Source organism: Callospermophilus lateralis, chromosome 7 (assembly GCF_048772815.1).
Source record: "Callospermophilus lateralis isolate mCalLat2 chromosome 7, mCalLat2.hap1, whole genome shotgun sequence".
In the NCBI taxonomy this organism is placed as follows: domain Eukaryota; kingdom Metazoa; phylum Chordata; class Mammalia; order Rodentia; family Sciuridae; genus Callospermophilus; species Callospermophilus lateralis.
In genome coordinates, this window is record NC_135311.1 from 115,604,535 (window position 1) to 115,610,712 (window position 6,178).

Consider the following 6,178-nt stretch of genomic DNA (forward strand, 5'->3'; position numbering starts at 1 on the left):
GTTACTTAAGAAATGGACTTAAACTGGGCATGGTGACACACACCTGTAATACCAATGACTCTGGAGGCTAAGGCAGAGGATATCAAGTTTGAGGTCAGCTTCTTCAACTTAATGAGACATTGTCTCAAAATAAAATAAAATAAATAAAAAGGGCTAGGGATAAAAAGTAGCTCAGTGGTAAAGCACTTGCCTAGCATGTGGCCCTGGGTTCAATTCCAAGCACCATCAGAGAGAAAGAGATATAATGAAGGCTTATTTTGGCTCACAATTTTGTTTTATTTTTTTAGGTGGACACAATATCTTTATTTGATTTTTATGTGGTGCTGAGGATCAAACCCAGTGCCTCATGCATGCCAGGCGAGCATGCTAACCACTTGAGCCACATCCCCAGCCTGGCTCACAGTTTTGGAAATTTCCATCCATAATCTGTTGGCCTCATTGCTTTTAGGCCCATGGAACATCATGGTGGGAGCATGTGATGGAGCAAAACTACCCATCTCATGGCTGGGAATCAAAAAGAGAAAGAGGAAAACACCAGAGTCTCACAAGCCTCTTCCAGGGGATGTATTCAATGACCTCAAACCTCCCACTAGGCCCCATCTCTTAGTTTCTACCACCTCCCAGGAGCACCAAGCTGTAAACACATGAGCTTTTTGGGGACATTTAAGATCCAAACCATAGCAACCTATTAAAAATATTTTTTTAGCCAGGTGGGTTGGCCCATGCCTGTAATCCCAGAGCTCAGGAGTTTGAGGCAGGAGGATTGCAGGTTCAAAGCAGCCTCTGCAATTTAGGGAGGCCCTAAGCAACTTAGTGAGACCCTGATTCTAAGTAAAAAATAAAAAGTGTGGGGAATGCAGCTCAGTGGTAGAGTTCTCCTGGGTTCCATCCCTGATAAGAACCCCCACTCACCCAAAAAAGTAGCACTCAGAGATTAAAGAAAGGCAGAATGGGTATGGCAGATAGAGTAGAGATGACTCAACATCTATTCCAACCCCTTGTTATGATGCCTCCCTGTGGTACAGAAGCTGAAAAACTAAAACTACCTTCTAGACCTCCTTGAAGCAGATTGGTCTCTGGATGTTTTAAATTCCCAATCAGACACATACCTAAGGAACTTGAATATAGAACTGAGTTAAAGAGAAAATAAGGTATTACTAAGGATTTAGTATACCAAAACTCTAAAGGATGACTTCCTGTTTTCCAGAATGTGGCTGAGGTAGTATATTCCGGGAGTCATAGTTGGAACGGTGGATTTCTAATTTCCTGGTTTTCTGATGTGGCAGGGGTAACAGTTTTCCTGGTAAAAGCTTATGCCTGACCCATATCCACTCTCATTCATAACTAACTTTAAATATAGATTGATAAAACTTGTGAGCCTTTTTGCACGATACTCTATGAAGTGTGTTGGCACCAAAACAAATGACATTCCTGGCAAAGAGGAGGAGTATCTTGAAGGTTAAGTGTGTAGTAGACATTAGATATTTATTTTGGATCCCAGCATTGGAACTCCCTTTCCTGCATTTAGGGAATTACTCAGGTTATGAATCAGAGATACAGGCCTATTATCCCCTATAGAAATTGAAAGTACTAGGAACTCACATTCCTTGCAGTTAGAGCATTGCAAACAGGCTCTGCCTGTCAGGCACACTTGCCTCAAAAAAATTCCTGGAAAAGTTGGTTTCAGGAAGCTCATTTCCTGGAAAAGCAGTGGCTATAGGATAGTGATTAGTTCAATATCCCATGCTATAGGTACCACCAACACAGGCCACATGTCCAGAACTCAGCAGCCAGGCAGCAATGACCTTATCTCCAGATCAGCTCTGCAACTTGGTTTCGACTCTTTCTTATTATGTGGCTGAGAATATGCTTATTCTGCTTTTCCCTTTATTCAATGAGTTATTTAATATCCTTTTAATAAATTCCTTTTGGCTTAAGTTGGTTTTAGTTTCTTATAATTAAGAATTCTTGGGCTGGGGATGTGGCTCAAGCGGTAGCACGCTCCCCTGGCATGCATGCGGCCTGGGTTCGATCCTCAGCACCACATACAAACAAAGATGTTGTGTACGCCGAAAACTAAAAAATAAATATTAAATATTAAATTTCTTTCTCTCTCTCTACCTCTTTAAAAAAAAAGAATTCTGAGGTAGTGCTCGATTCAGCAGCACCTATACTAAAATAGGAATGAGGGCTGGGGATGTGGCTCAAGCAGTAGCATGCTCACCTGACATGCGTGCAGCCCGGGTTCGATCCTCAGCACCACATACAAACAAAGATGTTGTGTCCGCCGATAACTAAAAAATTAATATTAAAAAATTCTCTCTCTCTCTCTCTCTCTCTCTCTTTAAAAAAAAAAATAGGAATGATACAGAAAAGATTAACATGGCCTCTGCACAAGGATAACCTGTGATTTAGTCTGGTTCTTCATTGCTATGACCAAAAGACCTGGCAAGAACAACATAGAGGAGGAAAAGTATATTCTGGCTCACTGTTTCAGAAGTTCAGTCTGTGGTCAGCTGACTCCATAACTCTGGGCCTGAGGTGAGGCAGACATTATGGCCAATGGGCAGTGCAGAGGAAAGTAGCTCAGGATGTAGCAACAAGGAGAGAGAGAGAGAGAGAGAGAGAGAGAGAGAGGGAGAGAGGGAGAGAGGGAGAGGGAGAACTTCACTTACCAGGGACAAGTGCCCCCAATGACCTCCTTCCTCCAGCTGCACCCTATCTGCTTATAGATACCACTTAATTAATCTATATCAGTACATCAATCTGCTGATTAGATTACAACTCTTGTAATCTAATCATCTCATCTCTGAATGTTCTTGCATTGTCTCATACATGAGTTTTTGGTGGATACCACATAGCCAAACTATAACAACCTTCAAATTCATGAAGCAGGGGCTGGGGATGTGCTCAAGCGGTAGCGTGCTCACCTGGCATGCGTGCGGCCCAGGTTCGGTCCTCAGCACCACATACAAACAAAGATGTTGTGTCCGCCGATAACTAAAAAATAAATATTAAAAATTCTCTCTCTCTCTCTTTCCTCTCTCACTCTCTCTTTTAAAAAATAAAAATAAAAATAAATATTCAAATTCAAAAAAAAGTGGCTGGGGATGTGGCTCAAGCGGTAGCGCGCTCGCCTGGCATTCGTGCGGCCCGGGTTCAATCCTCAGCACCACATACAAACAAAGATGTTGTGTCCGCCAATAACTAAAATAAACAAATATTTAAAAATTCTCTCTCTCTCTCTCTCTCTTTAAAAAAAAATAAAAAAATAAAATTCAAAAAAAAAATTCATGAAGCATTCCATATTTTCCAAGATGGAATTATTGAGACATACTGGTAATATGAAGAGACTTGGTTGAGTGTTAAAATAATAATAGTGTTTAAAATGTAGAATTCAAATCCCCAGTACTGCAAAAACATTCAATAGTTTATTTTATTTAATAAAATCAAAAGTATTTAAAATTTAAAGAAGAATTCTGATGAACACAAACAGAGAAGACAAATCCTCCCACTTGGGTAGGGCTTTCGCCAATAATAGATGCTGTTGAAGGAACACGTTACATTAAAAAGAATGGTGATAACATGGATTCACTGGTGCCAACATGTATTCTACTGTATTAATAAGCATTCATTTGCTTGAAAAAATAAAAACAAAAAACCAATTTAAACTATGTTAGGCAAAATGGGAAAGATGATTGTAAGTCACAGAAACTTGACTGGGGAGAGTTGGAAATAGAGTTGGAAATAGAATAGAAATAGGGTTGGACTTTAGAATTCTCTCTTCTTTATCTTCCCAAAATTCATATTGAAATACTAAAACACAGTACATTAGAATGTGACTGTATTGAGAGATAGGATTCTTAAAGAATCCATTAAGTGTGCTGGGGCTGGGGTTCAGTGGTAGAGTGCTTGCCTAGCACGTGTGAGGCACTGGATTGATCCTTAGCACCACATAAAATAAATAAAATAAAGGCATTCTGCCTATATGTAACTATAAATTTTTGTGTTTTTTTAAGAGTCAATTAAGTTAAAATGAGGGCTGGGGATGTGGCTCAAGTGGTAGCGTGTTGGCCTGGCATGCGCAAGGCACTGGGTTCGATCCTCAGCACCACATAAAATAAATAAAGATATTGTGTCCACCTAAAACAAAAATAAATAAATAAATAAATATTTTTTAAAAAGTTAAAATGAGGTCATTAGAGTATGTCCTAATTTGATGACTGGTATCCCTACAAGGAGAAAATTTGTACACAGACATGTACAGAGGGGAAATACAGGGAGAAGATGGTAATCTAGAAGCCAAGGTGCAAGGCCGCAGAAGCAAGCAACCCTACCAACACTTTGATCTTGAAGTTCTAGCCTCCAGAACTGTCATATGAATTGTATCCTCTGGAGTTGCAAGTGTGGTGAGCCTGGTCCAGAAAATGTGTTCATGAATGAGGTTGACGAAATTTGCTGGCCTTACTAACCAGCAGTCTTTCTAGGTTGCCTAGTCTGGGGTACTTTGTTATGATTGCCCTAGCAAACAAATAAGGACCACTCCTCACCCATTCTAATAAAGATCTTGATGAAAACTCTCATTTAATTCAGATGCTGTAGAGTGTACCTGTAGTTCCAGTTAGTTGGGAGGCAGAGGCAGTCGGATGACTTGAACTCAGCAGTTTGGTGCCAGCCTGGGCAACACAGTGATACCCCATCTTAAAGAACAAAACAGAGCTGGGTGCAGTAGTGCATGCCTGTAATCCCAGTAGCTTAGGAGGCTGAGACAGGAGGATCATGAGTTCAAAACCAGCCTTAGCAACAGCAAGGTGCTAAGGAACTCAGAGAGATCCTGTCTCTAAAAAAAAATACAAAATAGGGCTGGGGATGTAGCTCAGTGTTTGAGTGCTCCTGAGTTCAATCCCTGGTATTCTACCACCCCCCCCCCCAAAAAAAAAGAACAAAACAGAACATAAACCTCTTATTTAAGCATGGAAATAAGAAACAATGTGCTAATATGAGATATACTCCATACAATGCTGGTTAGAGAGAGGGCAGTAAAGCCAGAAAATTTCACTCACATCGTTCATTACCCCATTTTCTTGACAGGGTTATATACTTGCAACTCCAGAGGGTACCGTTCTTATGATAGTCATTGAAAACGATTCCTCCTGTGTTGTACACCAAACAACAACAACTCTGCATTCTCATGCAGTAGCAGTTTCTTCCCATGGGGAAATGCTTGTTTAGAGAATAAAGTTATCTCAGGTTATGACCAGTAGGAGATTTCCCTTGTCCAAAGTCTCTTACAGCTACTCTTGTGTGGGAGTGTGTGTGTGTTGCTGGGGTTTGAATCCAGGGTCTCCTGCATGCTAAGCAAGTGATCTAATGCTGAGCCCCAGTCCTAGAAATAGTCTTGAAAGGGAGATAGGAGAGGATTCCTCTTTAGGGGACTGTTCCCCAGTCTTTGTCCTTCTACTATTAAGGTAGAAGACCCTAGAATACCTTAGAGGTTGCACAGTTTTATTGGCCTCTGTTGTTTTGTTTCTTGGCAGTACAATTTCATTACACCTTAGTTGGCTGCCTTTTAATTTCATTTTGGAGATTTCTATTAACAATTATGGTTTTGATTTGTTTTTTTTTTTGTTTTGTTTTGGTACTGGGGATTGAATCTAGGAGTACTCTACCACTGACTCACACCCCCAGCCCCTTGTATTTTTTTGTGACAAGGTCTTGCTAATTACCCAGGTTGGCTTCAAACTTGCAATCCTCCTGCCTCAACCTCCCCAGTTGCTGGGATTACAGGTATGTACCACCACACCCACTTGGTTATATGTTGTTGCATAAAAAATCATCCTAAAACTTAGTGACTTAAAACTACCATTTCTATCTACTTAAAGAGAAACATTTATTCAGTATCATGATCAGACCATTACAAGGGTGCAAAAAAAAAAAAAAATCTACATTAAAACCCTTTGTTGGAATGCTTTTCACTTTCCACAGAACAGACACTAAAATAACCTGTTATACAATTAGTCACAAATACACATGAGTATTGTCTAAACCATGTCTTCTTTGTAGCAGTTAGGCCCTGCCACCACTGTGCTTGGCTGAGTTCACAAATCTGTTATAACCTGTAGCTTCCCTGTCACTTCTCTGGCTCTCCTTTCCTGCTAAGCTTTGTTTCCTGGCAGTA

General features: G+C 40.4%; 1 pseudogene; it reads left to right on the forward strand.

The window, feature by feature from the left end:
* The first annotated feature begins 2,337 nt into the window (after positions 1–2,337).
* Positions 2,338–2,434, forward strand: LOC143405308 (U6 spliceosomal RNA; annotated as a pseudogene).
* The last annotated feature ends 3,744 nt before the right edge of the window (positions 2,435–6,178 follow it).